The sequence below is a fragment of the Meleagris gallopavo genome, chromosome 5, assembly GCF_000146605.3.
Source record: "Meleagris gallopavo isolate NT-WF06-2002-E0010 breed Aviagen turkey brand Nicholas breeding stock chromosome 5, Turkey_5.1, whole genome shotgun sequence".
NCBI lineage: Eukaryota > Metazoa > Chordata > Aves > Galliformes > Phasianidae > Meleagris > Meleagris gallopavo.
This window is the reverse complement of record NC_015015.2, coordinates 31,804,232-31,821,444: the sequence shown is the minus strand read 5'-3', so window position 1 is coordinate 31,821,444 and position 17,213 is coordinate 31,804,232. Positions and strand designations below refer to the sequence as shown.

At 40.6% G+C, this 17,213-nt stretch overlaps 1 protein-coding gene across 1 annotated transcript in view; it reads right to left on the bottom strand.

Moving 5' to 3' along the window:
- GPR176 (G protein-coupled receptor 176) overlaps positions 1 to 17,122 on the bottom strand; it is a 31,549-nt gene extending 14,427 nt beyond the window's left edge. The window contains exons 1-2 of the mRNA XM_019615696.2: positions 17,039 to 17,122; positions 13,440 to 13,515 (exon numbers count right to left, since the gene is read on the bottom strand). The gene's annotated coding sequence lies outside the window, so the exon portion shown is untranslated. The remainder of the gene's footprint in view (positions 1 to 13,439; positions 13,516 to 17,038) is intronic.
- Between the last annotated feature and the right edge of the window lie 91 nt (positions 17,123 to 17,213).

The window sequence follows — 17,213 nt, the reverse complement described above, 5'->3', positions numbered from 1 at the left end:
AGGAATTACAGGGGCTGAAGCAACCAGGCTGAGGCAGAGGACACTCCTGTAAAAACTGCTGACTTCCAAATAGTTTAAAAGACTTACGCAAACAAAGGTCCAGAGGAGAGCCAAAGAGATGATCAGGGGGACTGGAGCACCTCCCCTACAAAGACAGGATGAGGGAGCTGGGCTCGTTCAGCCTGGAGAAAAGAAGGCTGCAGGGTGACCTCATTGCAGCCTTTCAATACCTAAAGGGAGTCTACAAACAGGAGGGGAATCAGCTCTTTGAAAGGGTTGATGACTGCAGGACAAGGGGAAATGGTTTTAAGTTGGGGGAGGAAAGATTTAGGTTGGATGTCAGGGGGAAATTCTTTACAGAGGGAGTGGTGAGGAGCTGGAACAGGCTGCCCAGAGTGGTTGTGGATGCCCCATCCCTGGAGGTGTTCAAGGCCAGATTGGATGGGGCCCTGGGCAGCCTGGTCTAGTATTAAATGGGGAGGTCGGTGGCCCTGCCTGTGGCAGGGGGGTTGGATAGTCATGATCCTTGAGGTCCCTTCCAACCCTGGCCATTCTGTGATTATACAACACCAATCCCAAAACACAGGAATGCACTGAAGTTTGTTCATGATTCACTGATAGGGATTGAATGAAGAAAGACAAGTGTAAGTGACACTGAACTTCTCACACACTGCTCTAGGATACAGATACACTTGTCCCACATCCAGCTCAGCCAAGAGGAGTTCACCCATAAGAGGAATCCAGGCTACGCTTACAAAGCATTCTAAAACAAAAATTGATTTTGTTTTAGAGAACCCCACTATTACGTGACAAGGGTGAGGGTTTTGTTTGTTTATGACCTCAACGCCATATTTTATAAAAGTCATTTTGTTTGCTTTTCACCTCAGGAGCCTTCATAAGGAGCCTTACCTTGCTTATATCCATAGGCCACAATGCTAACAACAAATCCAGGCAAACCAAACCAGTACTGCATCTTCTCTAAGTCTTTAGTCCATCTGACTTGTTGCAAATGAAAAACTAAGCTCTTTCTTATTCAATTGTTTTAGCTACCTTCCCAAAGAAACATCCAAAAGCTATCAAGAGATAAATCTTATTTTTTTTTTTCTTTTAACCACGGTATTATCTTGATGCAGACAAAATTGTAATTCCTTCTAAGCACAACTACGTGGGTTAGTTTACAAAGATTATTTGAATTTTTATATGGGTTTTATTCCTCTGATTACATTCAGCAATGACTATAGAAACAAGTTAATAATGTTTCTGTTAATAATAATAATTAGTAATGCATTTACAGTGCAAAATCATTCCACAGCTAATAAAACATTTGTATTGTTTGGATTTGAAACGCATCTGAGTTGTTTTTATTTAAATAAGAAGCTGGACATAAAACTATTGTTGGGGACAAGCAAATCTCATCAAATATATTAAATGAATGGGGGAAAAAAAATAGGCAAACAGTGCAGCATGTGGTGCACGCTTACTTAACAAAAAAAGCACCGACAAGTATGTCATCCAAGTGCCATTCAAGTCCCCAAAGCAAACCACTGCTGTAAGTGCACTAAGAATAAGCAAGGAAAGCACTTCAAATGCAAACTAATGAATATGTACACAAGTTATTTTCTTACATCAATTCAATCTGGATAGGGCATTGTATTAAAAAGGCAAATTAATGAAAAGGAGTTAGCAATTTTCCTTTTCCAAGAGACAATGTAAGAAGCCATTCAGGTGTTAAGGTGCCTATGCAAGCTTAAGTAATGCTTAATGGAGAGGCATTCAAACAGCAGCATAGAGGTTACCTCTGATTTTCCAGTGAGAGATCACAGATTGGTACTGCATTAAATAGTTTTGCTCCCAGATGCATACTGAGGAAATCCACATTAGAATCACTCTATAAGTTTTGCAGAGAAGTTAAGCATAAGCAAGCACAGGGCTTTACCAGAGTGCTGGTTGATTTAGACTACTAGTACAAACACAGGTGGACAAAAATAGAACTCATCTGCCCTGTGCAGAACTAAACCTGATGGGGGGTAAGAGCTGCAGAAAGTCCCTATTTGCCAGATTAACCTGCCAGAAACATCTAAAAACAATTTTCAAGAGAGAAAAGAAATTCAAAGACACTTTCATTCAATCTCAAAATTCTGAACTAGTGTCAGAACAGAGAAAAGTACAGCAGAACTCATAACTACGTCAATTTCATTGTTTATGTACACAGCAGAAAAAATAGTGCCCTGTGTTCCAAGATATCTTAAATAAGGATGTCTCTGTTTTCACAAATTAGCATAAAGATTTCTTCCTTCAGATTGTTAAAATGATGTTATTTTCTTAAAAAATAAAAATTTATAAAAAGAAAACCTAAGAAAAATTATTATTGACAAATTGCAAAACTCCACTGCTCTCCTAGAAAAATATTCAAAACAGAGAACTGTACAAAACCCCTCTATCCTGTCCTGCCAATCCCCTAGCACCTATGGAGAAATCCAGGAAAGCTCCATATCCATGATACATTTGGATCTAAAACTGTAAGATTACCACAGATCATGATGCTGCTTTAAAAACTTTGTTTTCCCTACATATGAGAGGTTCCTTCAGGAGATGTCTCTTCTCTAAAAACATACTACAAGATGAATTCAAAAGCAAAAGCAGCTTGAAATTAAAACAGCAGATGTTCTAGATTGAAAGGAAGAAAAACAAAACCACAGCATTTTACTGTGAGTTTCCACTTGCCTCTAGAACCCATTCAATGTAATTTGAAAAATCAGCACTATAGTGACAAGAACAAAATAGTTCCATAAGAACTCACTAAGACATTAAATTCTCACTCATTCTACCCCCACTTGAGGAAGTAGCTCAGTTCCAGAGGCACCAGCACAGCCTGCACACTGAGGAGTTACAGGAGAGTGCCTGTAACTTAAGTGAAGCACAATGTACACTTCCCTGACTCCTACAGATTTATTTTAGTGATGATTACTCCTTTTGAGGTTCATGCTTCAAAGTGTCTCAGCAACAAATAAAACAAAAACTTCTAGTATTTGAAAGATGGAGAGGTTAATTTACCATTTCAAGCTTTACTGGTAAAATGTGCTAATGGAAAGATGTACTCATATCTACCATAGTTAGAGAGATACTTCATAAAGCATCTGGAGCATACACAACTGCAAAAAACATCTGCCATGTCTCACTAAAATATTAATGGCAGCCACGTAGCTGTAGCTTACGTGCTTTCAAAGCACTGCAGACAACGCATACTCCATCATTTTTATGGTCCATTACAAGCATCAGTGGAGGGTATTACTCTCTCGAGGCTCTATAGAACTTGAAAATGATAATCTGCAAAGAAAATGGAAATTAAAAACATATTTTAGACTGTCCAGCACTAAAAGAATTGTGGAATGACCCAAAGGACTATTCCCACTTCTTGGAAATGAGCAGACTTAATTGGGGAGCATTTGTGTCACTGTCGATGCCAGGCTGCCTAACTTAGGAATTAGCTGTAACATATTTGATTGATCTGTGTGGGGTTTTATCACTTTCAACCCTTTGGGTAATTCTGTCTGTGAGCCAGGGCCTCAACCCCACTGCCACAGACTCCCCTCTTGCCGCCACTTCACTCCTCCCATCCCCTCAGCACCATCAGCACCCCAGTGCTGCTCTTCGCGGCCTACCAGGAACCAGAAGGCATCACCCGTTTCAAAATGCTATTTCCTTCAAACACCCCACTTAGCACACACTGATAATACAATTACTAGACTCACACAACTTTGAGAAATACATTAAAAATACAACTCAGCGCAACTGACACTAAAATTATTCCCTTTAATGTTTGTTAATATATTAATGATAGGTAACTTTCTATCAACGTTATGTGTTGCTGGAAAACAGAACAAATGTTGAAGAAGAAAAACAAGCATCCTCCTCTTTACCCATGTAAATATTCTCAGGGTTATTTTTTGCTTGCAAGAATTCCTTGTCACATTTAAATATGATGTATTATGAAGAGTTTTCATGCTTCCTCAGTTATAACAGATATTAATGGGTAGCTCTCTTTCTCCCCTCCCCCAATGTAAGCTCTTTCCGTCAAGTGTTATGTCTGCAAACATTATTAATTTACCAATTATTTTTTGTTCTTACTTTTACACCATCTAGGCCATTTGTTTATTTTATTTATAATTTTTCACACATTTTTAATACATGTAAGTGTTTTAATATATTTTACAGAATTGTCTTGGAATTAGTCTACAGGTGCTTCATAGCTTTTCAGAGGATGACGCAGAAAAAAGGAAATCTCAATTTACTGTTTCAGGATAACAAAAAAACACATCTACATAAAGTAGCAATGAGGCAAAAATAGTACTGGAAAGAAGTAGCTTTCATTAAACCAACTGCAAAGTTGGGGAGGGAAAGAAAGAGCAGCTTTCCGGCAAAAGACAGCCCTGCCTGGTGCTGATAGCTGTTTGGTCCTCTTTTCTCTATTATTATATACAAGAGCTTTTTTTTAAAAACAAAACAAAACAGGTTTGCAGAACCCCAGCATATTTCTCACTGGAACGCAAGTAAACAAAATGAAAAATACAGTGGAATTTACGGCAGATGTGAAAAACAAATAATCTTTCAAGTTTGTGATACTACTGATTCTGTTACTGAGTCAGATGCTGCATTAATATTGTATTGTGTGCACAGTTCACTTCTTGTTTTGATGGAATAATGGTACTTAGCTATTTCCACAGGCAGTTTCTAAAACATTTACATAAAAACGTCTACTAAAAATTTAAAATTCAATTCTCTACTAGCCTCCATAAAACATCACACAGGCAGAGGGAAAGCTCCAAGGTAACAGCAATTTGCTTGGTACCAGCAGCAAGATTGTCTGGAGTCCTCTATTTTGCTTTTTGTGCTCAAAATTGATCTACATTTTTTAGATTTGTAGCAAAAAAAATTACATTAAATAAAAATAGGGGAGCATATGACTTATCTATCAAGGAAATCTCTCATTTATTTATTTAATAAAGAACCCTAGAAGGGCAGGCCAACATTTCTTACTGAGGAACCTTCTGGACACCCCAAAATTGATTAATTAACAAAAGGAAACTACCAAAGTTTGCCCTTTGGTTTTAAACTCATGGTTACAACTTCTATGTGCCATTTCTATTCTATTTTGAAACCACTTTGCTCTGGTCTTATAAATCCCTCACAAAAATCTCCCCAGGAAGAAACTAGGGCAACAAATATTCATTGGTAGGAAGGGTCAACCTCTACTGCCCTACCATCGACATCTATCTCTGACATCGTGAGCCAGCTTAACAAAATAGGAAGCATTACTTTCAAAGCAGCCCTTGTATATGGCACTTTCTAGTGTGTTTCTTGGGTGAGTATTGCTGCAGTGCAGGTCCCTAATTTAATACTCCCTGTTGACTGCTAACTCACTGCTAGCATATGTGACTGTTATTACATGCTCCTCCTGCAGTAGTTACAAGACTGAAAAGATAACTCTCACAAAATATCTGATCACACCCAGAAGGCTCAGCAATAGAACACAGTCAAAAGGTTAAAGGAAAAAGATGATGAGGGAAAATTCTCCAGTCTGATGACTTCCTTCTCCACAGATCAAACGCATTTTCTGCTACCCACTTCCATAACTATAACCAGATTTCAGTCTTTATTCCATTTCTTCACAGACCTTGCAAATGCCAGAAGAAAAAAAAGAGTGGTATTTTTTTAATGCACACTCCTGAGATGGTCTCAGTTCGCAATCAGTCTTTTGGGAACCCCTGAGTAGCAGCGAATTGTATAAGAGAATCCCCAAGTTATGGCAGAATTATTCCACACAGCGAGTATCTGATTGATCAGAATAACTCAAGGCACTCAACAGCCACCAGGGATTTTCTAATTAAGACTCTTCCAACATAGCGAATCATTTTGCAAATCAAGAGTTATTTTAAAAATAGCTTAATTGAAGCATAGCATTGTGATGTTTTTTGTTTATTTTAAATAAGCTTATGAAAATTTGATTCTCAGAGCTTCCGAAGGTACAGCTTGGCCACTAAGGTGAGAGATGAGAAACAGGAGTACAAAGATTAGATCACAGGGCTTACCAGGTAGCCATATTACTTTGGAAAGACCCTAATTTTGCAAGAGCAGATAGTGGTTCTGCGGACATCAAACAAATCTATTAGAGCCCTCAAATAACAAGTACTAACTGAATTTTCCCTTCCAGAAGAAATAAGACCTAGATTTGCCAAGAAAATAAGACATCTCTGAATCTATGTGGTATCTGATCATTTTTATTGACACTGGCTTAAATGCATAAAAAGAAATTATTCATGGGATCCATAGCTGACTGCAGACATAGCTTTCAATGTTAGAGAAAAACAACTGAGAGAAAACGGGAATAGGAAAAACTCTCCCCTACGGGCAGTGGAAGAGGAAGCAATGGTGTCTCAGAACAAATGTCCTCACCTTAAAGTCCCTGGTACGTCAAGGTGGTGCTGCTGAAGAAGATGAGGCTGATGACAATTCCCATCATATTTTTCCTTAGCAAAAACAGTACTTTTCATTAAAATCCTCTCAAACCTCCTGTCCACCACTTACAACATGTTAAGGCTGCATGGAGCACACAGGATCAGTTGTGAGAGCTGAACACTCACTGTTTGCTAAGCTTTATGCACAAATATGATTAAGAGATGCCTACTAGATATTTAAACAGCCATTATGTACTTTTGTATTCACTAAGTCTTTGTTTTTCTCCCCAGTGCTAAAGTTCACAAAACAAGAAAGTAGGGGCCATCTTCCCACCGATGGCAATCGCTTCACAGGTCAACCTGCACTATCAGCCTTGGGGTTTGCAAGTGGGAGGCCAGAAAAACAGTGCAGAAATAAGCAACTTGAGAACACGAGAAAAGTACTAAGGGCAGCATAGGTGAAAGGAACAGAACTGGAAAGGCCAAAATTGCAAACAGAAGGCCACAATTACAAAGGCAATATGCCTTCCTAAGCTTGGGAAAATGGGCAATCAGATGGGCACAAAAAAATCTCAGCACACAATGGCAATATGCTTGTCTCCAGGGTGTGCCAGCTGAGATCAAGTGGCACACTGACACAGAACAGCTATACTCCATCACCAGGTGCAAGACCGTTTGCACACTACCTTCACCTCATTCTGAAAAGAGGTGCTGACACTGAATAAGTTAAGAGTGATCACTTAAAACAGATTTACATAAACAAGTGCAAGTTGCTTGCAATGGTAACCTGTTTTCAAATGGTAATATATAAATTAACTAGTATATTGTCTGAATAAGGGGAGAAACCAAGAGCTTGCTCTTAGAACGCATATTAGATACACGATCTCAACTATTACTCGGCTAAGCATGGCTTCATGTTCAGCCTGTTTTACCAGCCACGCAAATTGGCTAATGGCAGTGACTACACTGAAAAATAGGATTTTGTAGCTGAGAATTTGCCCTAACAATGTTATTGTGTTCCTAGTATCTGTTGCAGTTTCCATGGAAATAAATAGGAAGCACTACTTTTGAAGCAACCTACGTATCACTTCATCAGTGATACTAGGACACTTACAAAACTGTACGATGCAAAATGCTACCATCTTGGGTAGCTCTTTATACGGCATTACATGAATAAAAGACTACTTACAAGTGACACATATAAATACTAGGGACTCTAAAGCTCTATTTGCCATTTCTGTACATTTCCACATGTAACTTCTTTTTAGGCACTACCACAAAGAAATGTCTTTGACCTCATAATTTGCATTATTAGCTACAAAGCAATCAACTTATGACAGCTAGATTAGGGACAGTAAATATAAAGCATTCTGAGATAGCTGCTTACTCAAATGTGTCCACATTATGCTCTCACACATTACTGGAGAAACAGAATCTAAACTGTAGCTCAGCATTTTTTTCAGCTCCTTTAGAACCTGAAATGCAATTTACTTTCATAAATTACTGAAATAATCACAGCAGGTCTCCAGGGGCTGGTTCCACATGCAGCACTGGTCTTTGCTAATTGCATGGGTGCTTTAGTATCTCTTTTACACAGATTCCTCTTTTTTGCTGACCACAGAGGAGGTGGGAGGAGGAAAGGATACCTTTGCTATGTTTACATAACTCCTTTGCAGTCAGAAGATTCGTAGTATTACAACAAATTATTTCTTTTTTTTCAAATTAATTTGCAGGCAAGATCTTAGCCAAGTCTTGAATACTACAAGCATGAATACTACTGAACAGTTTGGGATAAAAATATGGGATAACACTTATAAATGAAGTAAAAGAACATTCTGTAATACACTCTTGAGATCTGCAGCTTTTTCTGTACATAATACAGTAATTCCAGCCTGTACAGGACGTTCCTTACAATGTTCCTTTTTCCTATTAACATATCAGCGTTTGGGTGAAGTGGGCAGAATAACGGCAGTGTCTTTTAAAATATGTGCTCCTAAAAGGAACGTGGGCATGCAAAAGAAGCGTAAGTGGCAACAACCCATTATAATTTTCTGATTACTGTCAATTATACAGACAAAGTACTGGCCACATGTGTCGCATCCCAGACTTAACCTTCACGAGAGGCAGTAATGCATCTGCAAAAACCAGGCTGCACCTAAACGAAACCCATCAAGCTGAAAATTGTAGGAGAGTATTCATATTAAAAACTGGGGAAAGCCAGAAGGCAAAAGAAACTCCTGATTCACAGTGATACAGTTTCAAAGGGGTTGTACCTCTGAAAAGGCAAACCAGGCTACCTTCTCCTGCTCTAGATACTTCTTAAAAATACAGATATTAAATGCAAAACAAAACAACAACAACAACAAAATCCTAGCTCCCTATTTTTCTACTTTTTCCAGTTAATTCAGGCAGTAGCACTAGAAAATTTTCAGTCCTCTTAGGACTTTCTTGTTTGTTCTACAGGATCAGAGAAATTATCTCGTTATGCCTTCAGCAATACAGATACACAACAAAAATAGAGCCTGCTGGAATCCAAATGTGAGCCAAGTGACAAAAGATGCATAGAGACAAATACAAGCAATGACAGGAGAAGCAAGATTGCTTCATATTCTTCCTTTTGAAGAAATTGTTGAGTTCGTGAATGGAATTGCTTTGGAATAAGTCAGGGGTCATAGAGTAGAAAAAAATAGACAAAATCCACGAGCTTCTATTCCCTCAAAATTAGTTTTTTCCCCCCCAACACATTTGGCAAAATACAAAGGCTGCATTTGTTAGGAAGTACAGACTATTCACAATAGAGAATGTAAATTGCAGTGATGAATACTACAAGTGACAAAACACTTAAAACAGCAGCAAGGCTCAGCAGTCTCCCTCAATGACAGCAAAGGACTATGAGCAGATAGTAAAACAACAAAAAGCATTCCCTGCCACCGCCATTTCAGCTTAACTTCTGCTTCTGTTAATACTGTAACTGCCATCTGCACTGCCTGGCTGATCTAATACCTTGTTATGAGAGGTTATATGTTCCTTTCCAGACTCTTTTCCAATTCTGAATATTCTCTTCATTGCAATATTTTTATGAAATCTGGCTGGTTCCAGGGCACAATTTCTTGATTCTGCTTCCAGCTACTAAATCCAAATCAAAGATGTTAAAAACGTAACAGCACTAATAGGAAAGAAAGAAACTGTACTGCTAAAGAGATAGCATTTGATCAGCAATGAGGTGGAAAGGGGTACAACACAATAATTGTTTCTCTGGTATTTCTGCTATTTACAAACATACCAGCTGGTTCTTGTCCACTCTCTCAACATTTTAAGAACTCCTTCCTTGTCTCATACTGAGATAGTTAAGTGAAGGAAAGTTAACACAGAATTCCCAAGTCTCTGCACATGCAGATCAACTGCTAACTCAGTCAAGGTCTAAATCACATACCTCAAAATGCAGCCATTTACAAATTCTGTGATGGGGGATGGGGGGAAAGTACAGCAGGAAAGCAAAACATTATTTTGATCATTAAATTAAATCCTTAAATACATAAGGGATGCATATAGAAACAGTTTTGTCTTACCCACAAAACACTTCACATTGATAGGCCCACTAGTATACATACAATTTACTGTGTAATCTCAGAACCTCTTCTATAAGGAAACAGAATGTAAAGAAAAAGTTTTTTATAATAAGCACATTGAAGCAGTAAGCAGGTTGCCCAGAGAGATGGTGGATGCCCCTGCCCTGGAGACATCCAAAGTCAGGCTGGACCAAGCTCTAAGCAAACCGGTCTAGCTGTAGCTGTCGCTGTTCACAACAGGGGAGGTGGGTGAGATGATGTTTAAAAGATTCCTTCCAACTCAAATAAATTATTATCTTCAGATAATCAAAGAAGCGCAGTCTGTAGCTTACATTAGATAAGATACAAGCTCATCTCCAAGAACACAGAAGAGGACAGAAGCACAACCACAGCAGAGGAGACCCTGCCCGACCCTTCCCAGGCTGTGCTGGGGAGACTCTCGGGATCTCCTTTCAGACTGAGGCTGAAGGCCCTGGGGTGAGAGGGTCACTCTGGGATACTGTGAATGGGCACTGTGGGAGCATGCAACACCTGTGGGGGGTTGGTAAGCACCAAAAGCGGAGAGACAGTTCAGGTTACTTTGAGGAAGAATAAGTGAGCGCAGATCAATTCCCACATATGGGGCTGCTAAGAGAAGGCAATAAGAGCCACTTATAAATTGTAATCTGGTCGGCACGCTTGCTTCTCTGGCCGTGCTCTGCACCTGATCAGTACAATCCGTCCATTTGAGGAAACGTAACTCACAGTGAAAACAAAGACATGAAAAAGATCAATAGCAATAATTTCCACCCTGAACAGTTGGTTTAACATCCTGAACATGTGTCATGCATAAAGACTGCCTAACCTGCAGCACACACAAGGAACACTCCAGCAGACAGCATCACCAGGGCACTGGGCACTTGCAGTTACAAACCACCACATCTGGCAGATTTCCAGACAATGCAAACAGATGCTCTTCCCGCCCTGCTTCCAAAACTTGGTGCTGCTCCTAGGAGGCCTTGGCCAAAGCCAGAGGCAGTACGGCCATCTCCATGGCAACAGACCCACAGCCATGCACACAAACCCCTCTTTGTTGACCCCAAAATTCAATTTTTCTCCAATAAAGAACTGCTCTGCAGTACACCTGACAACACACAAAAAGCACAAGTACAATATTCCATGCAGACTCTACCAAGGATGCAAGCTGAATCAGACTTACTGCTGCAGGGCCCATAATACCTGAGGCTTGGAACCACTCAGGAAAACACGGAGGAAAATTACTGCTGCAATATTACAATACTGAAAGATGTTATTATTATGTAATTATTATTACATGCAAATATTGCAACTAGTGTGATGCTTCTTATTAGATTTGCTTTTTGAACTCTTTTTACTGCACCTAACTTAAGCTATTCCATCTGTCCTACAACAAAGTAGATGTGCGCTATGTGGTTTAGAAGGTTTCAGCCAAAAACAATTCCAGCTTTTCTCGGTCACTGTGGCAGAATCAAAACATTACATTCCTTATTCCTGAGCTTTCAGTGTACTTTATGCCCACCCCTTCTCCCCCCACCCCCACAGACAATTACATCCATTTTGGAAACAGGAATATAATTTTCTGTTCTGGAGCTACTGCAGACACCTCCCTCACTTTAAAAATTTACTCCATCTCAGCCTTAACCTTGTAGCTGCAGTATTCTTTACTGCAAGATTCCCTTCTTTGCTCTTTACAGAAGAGGCTTGTGGAAACCTCACAGATACAACTGTTTATTTGTTATGCTAGCATGCATTTACCAAAACAAACACATCACCTGGACTGCCAGTTAATTTAGGGTTGTACACAAAAAAGGATTAATGTCTTTACAAACTAGGTGCCATAAAAATCCCATTTTAATTTGCTTTGCACAAATGTCAAGGCAAACAGATAAAAATCAGCTTTGAGGGTAGAGAGACCCTGAAGTCAAACAGCTGCTGGGAAATCCTCAGTAAGAAGGACAAGCCCAAAGCCTCTGAGAGCTCCTTCTGAACACAGTAGCCAGCAGGGGTTCACTTCTCACTTGGAAGTCTGATACTTGTTTCAAAACACATCATCTTCTCTCCAAGGCTACCTCTCTGAGCATGTAGAGGAGACAAGGAGGTAAGTAATCCACAGCCTTCCAAAAAGTGCCCTGACCACCAAAGCTCACGTTGTATTGGTGCATCCTCAAGATTTCTTTCTATACTATACTGATTTCTTTTGGTACAATACACATTCAGGAAGACAAAAGAGCAAGTAACAAAGAATCTTCCCAAACTTCCATTGGCACTATAGAAATCTCTTCCTCATTTTGGTAGCCATCTAGCAGCATCTCGTTTTTGTTGTTTTTTTTTTTCCCCATCTGAATTTTTTTTTTTAAGAAAATATGTAAACAGGCAAACTGTGGAAAAAAATCTGCATTAAGAGACATAGAGCCCAAATCCTCACAGTTACCATTCCCAATCATCCTTTCCCTTTTCGCAGAAATATCAGAAGATGCTGCTGTCCACTGCATTTTACCCAACAGTTTCCAGCCCTCTCAACCTAAACTCACTACTCATGCTGCCTGCAAGTACCCTCTGGGGATCCTCTTCATTTCCAAGATCCTCTCCCAACACCTGCACTCAGCCATGGCCACATCCATCAACCTTTCCCCACCAGAGCTTAGAAGCAATACTCCCTCTTCCTTCTGTTGAAGGTCTGGTTTCTTGGCTAAATAATTAGTGCCTGCAGACTGATTATCTCTAATAGAAAGAGATACATTTGCTTTATTGTGTAATATTGCTCTACTCCTATGATCACAATAAATTTCATCTCAAGAATCCTCTTTGATAAAATGGAAGCTATTACAAACTGTATTGGCTTTGGAAAGGAGTCCTACATCACCTCAAGCCTTTAAAAGAGAGGGGGAAAGAGAGAGAAAAGAAAAGGATATTTGATTTGTCATTCAACATTTGTTACCTATTTAAAAGTCATTGTCCACATGTATTCTTCTTTCAAACTAAAGACAGCCACAGGGGTAAAAGCAGTAACTCCATATTCTCCTAAAAAATACTAATTTTTCAGTTATCATCTTCAAATACTCTCTTTTCGTAAGCTGTTTACTCACTTTTGAATAGCAGCCAAGAATAAATTAGAGCTTCTTGTTGCTTTCTTTTCATACTGAAAGAGGATGACACAGGCTAAGCAATTATTTGAATTTTAGAAATATAAATTTCTGATTAAAAATATTGTTAAACATAGAAATTAAATAAGAAATCTATAAGTTTTTTGCTCCACCCCTCTGATTTCAGACAAAGATCTGAAGCCTCTATTTCTTCTGAAGGCAAGCGGCCTTGAGTGACACCACCTCCATTTGTGATTCCCTTTGCAGGCTGTTTGGGTTACTGAAACATATCTCAGTACTATTTGTAGTCTTACCATGCTGTAGTCAATCCTCACAACACAGTACGTATACTTAAACTGCCTGAGATATGCACACTCCAGCTTCCGCCCCCTAAAAAAAAAATGAAATTATAGCACAAGCTTTATCTCACTACATGGTCCTCAAGATGAGAGAACAATTGAGGAACTCTAGAATGCAGCCAGCTTACACACACCTCAGACAGGGAACAACAGAAAACAAAAACCAAACAATACTTTCCCAGGGCAAAATAACAGAACTGCAGGCCAGAACGCCTCTCAAATGGCGGAAATTTCCTTACCTTAGGGTCCTCTTATTTGCAGCATCAGCACAGGCACCTCAGGAGAACTCCCTGTCCCTGGACCCACGTGCACAGCAGATGCACCTACCAACCTACCAGGCACTACAGGCAAAGTGACAGGTCTCACCTTCCTGAGCTGTTGGCCTCTGCCAGACAACTCATAGTCTTACCTGCGATAGGATACAACAGAACATGGTCCCTTTCTGTAAGCTCCTGAACTTACCTGGCTTCTCAGTGCGATCTGTGAAGACAAGCCCCATTCATCCACAGCACAGCTATGTGGAAGTCAGCACAGTGAGAGCTCTGTCTGTAACAGTCAGTGCCCTGCATGTCAGTAACGGTGATCACAAGTCATATCAGAGCTGGAGACAGACTGTTCTCCAGCAAGATGAACTAACTTCCCATGGACATAGGAACACTACAAATTCTCCCTCTCTGCCACTGAAACTGTCTTGTCAGTCCTCTTTGAAATAAATCCCTACAAGATCACTAACCTCCTTTTTAGCTTAGAAATATAAGAGCCCAATCAGAACTTCACTCCTAGTCAAAGAGTAGTAAGTGTAGAAATTCCAGAGAAAAAAAATTGTGCTTTTATTATCAATTTGTATCACTGACATTAATCTGATATTGCAGCAGTAGGCGGCAGTAGAACATCATGAAGTGGACAATGAGCAAAAAAGTTCAAAAAACCCAGAGACAGAGTAACTTAGAGGATTTGCTCCAGTTCTGTTCAGAGCTGGTAGCTTAAAGGCCAGGAAGTACCATTAGTATGAGTGCTGCCATTACCAACCTTGAAGCTGCAAAGGAAAATAGCATCAACAAAGCTTTCTAGTCCCTCACAGGCTTTATTTACCAAATGCACGAGTTGAGATATAAGTCCATCAGCACGTGCAAAGTATTTTAAGTATTTTCACTTCCTCCCAGAAATTCACCAATTCATATGCCCAGCCAGGGCAGAAGGGGCTTGCAAGTATTGAAGCTATTGTAAATCTTTCCTTTATACAAGTAAGCTGAGATGCCAGTCAGGAACTACAAACTGACTAAATTCCTCTATCCACTCTATCAAAATCTCCCACTTGAAATCTCATAACACATAGTACCAGTGACAACTATGAAATTCCCCTCAAAGATGCGCAGAACTATAGAAACCAGTAGTATTATTATTGCTACCGGAGAAGAACATTTTGATTACCCTGTCCTTTACAGACACCATGAAATACCCACCATAGCACCATCTTCTCACAAACACAAGCAAAACTAACAGGAATTCCTCCTACTGTTAGAAGTCTCCCTACAAGTCTCACAGAAATGCCTCCAACAAAAAAAAAAATAACAAAACCGTGTATCTCGCTCGTGACAGTCAATAGACAGTCACATATTTCTGCAGGGCAACATCCCAAATTAAAATTCACAATCTCAACTTCAGTTCTCTCTTCTTGTAGGACCTGAACCCCTCTGAGCTTCAGACTGATGCTCATTTCAGTATTCATCACCAATGCTGAAGCATATACATTTGCTCCCTTTCATGCTGGAAGCAAAAATAATCTTTTCCTTTCGAAGGGGCCATGCAATTTTATCCATTACCAACGCAGCATAGGCTCACACTGAGAATGTGTAATGCACAAGCCCAAATCACACATCCTCCCTATAATAATGAGAGTGCCCCTCACCTCATACTTAGCAGAAGGAGAAAACATGGCTCCTCTTGAAGGATTTCCTCTGCCAGGAGGAGTTTGAGACTCACTGGAAAAAAAATGTTGCTATTCTGTACGTAGCTCAACAGACTTTTCAGAGGCAGAAAAGAGTCAGAGACACCATGATTTCCTCTCTGGCTTTGCTCTAAGACAAGCTTTGGGAAGCTACTGATCAGCATCATCAGCCTCGCTGCAGCTGATCTGCAGATAAGCCGCTTATAACAGGCTCAAATCAGAGTCTGTCTCTCAAAAGCAAACTGCAGGAGTGCCGAACCCTTGACTTACAGTCAGTCTGGTGAAATTTAGGTATTTGGCTGGTTTGGTTTACTTTTCTTCGTTTTATTATGAAGCCTCCAAGCCACTGATGGCTTAATTACATCAGTGTCTATGAGGATCCACTGTCATGGAAGTAGGTCCGGACATACGATCTAAATAGACATCCTTAAGGCTCAAAGCCCAAAAGACAGAGAATAAGAACTGAAAAATAGGCTTTTCTTGTCCAGTTCTGTAGTGTTTAGGACACTGCTGACACCACTGGGGACAGGCTTGCTACCCTTACCTACTGTTTGCTGGCTGTCATTTTGTGCCGGGCACTAACCAACATGCTGCAACAAAATCATTTTTACACACGACCTACACACAAACTGGAGAGGAAAAAACAAAACCAAACCAACCAAGAACCACAATTACCCCCTCTGGATAAGAGGAATAAGTGAGGTCAAACCACTCTGCAATTGGCAGCAATAACCAGTACATCTTTCACTGAGCAAACCCAGAGCTCAGCAGTGTTCCAAGACAATGCTCATTGTAGTTTTAGAAAGAAAGCAGTTAGGTGATACGAAATACTATCAAGAGGAAATAAGTAGTAGAATGTATTACTGCAACCACATAAATTGATTTTAGCGCTACTCAAAACCAGACAAAACCAAAACACTGACAACAAGAGGCCACGGCCATCAGCAAAGACCTACTGACATTGCCCAGGAGAAAACCGAGGGCACTGGTACCTACTCCCAATGCCCTCAACAGCTGCAGCCTTCCTCACTGCTTTCCCAAGCAGTGCTAACCTGACTAACCAAATGGCACACCACAACTTCGTTCGGCAGGAAAATCACACCTGTTCCTAACAGCAAACTAATCACCTTGTAGAAACGTGAAGTAGCATGTGCACCCATCTGCACGCCTTCATGAAGTTACACAGAACAAAGCAGTAGTTTACTACCACATATCAGAAGCGCACGATTCCATACTGGAAGAGAACAGGCAGGTAAAACAGCACGTAGCTACACTTGCTTACAGCGCGAAGTGCTTCCGAAGGATTCGTGTGAGATCCGCAGCACACAAGTGCTGAATCACCATAGTATAAAGCAGATGCTCAGTAAAACTTTGGTAAAGCACTCCACATGCATTCCTATAAGAACCGGTCCCATTACAGTTGGGAATAAAGGTATAACCGACGCATTTTCTCCCGCATTTATTCTGATAGGAAAGTAACACACAAAACGCTCAGGTTTCCACTCGTGACAAGCACCTCGTCTTTCAGAGCGATCACTGGCACACACGGGAAACCCACCAGCCATCTCAAGCCGCAGACCTGCGGACGGCAGCTGCCCGCACTCACCCAGCAGGGAGCCCACGAAGATGACGAGCTGCGCGGCGGTGGCGAAGTGTCGGTATCCTGGCTCCCCACCGCGCTCCGCGCCGCCCCAGGGCCCGGCCGCGCTGCCGTTGCCGCCGCCCCAGGCCATCTGCGCGGTGGTCCCGTTCCTCGCCCCAAGGGCGACGGCGCGAAACGG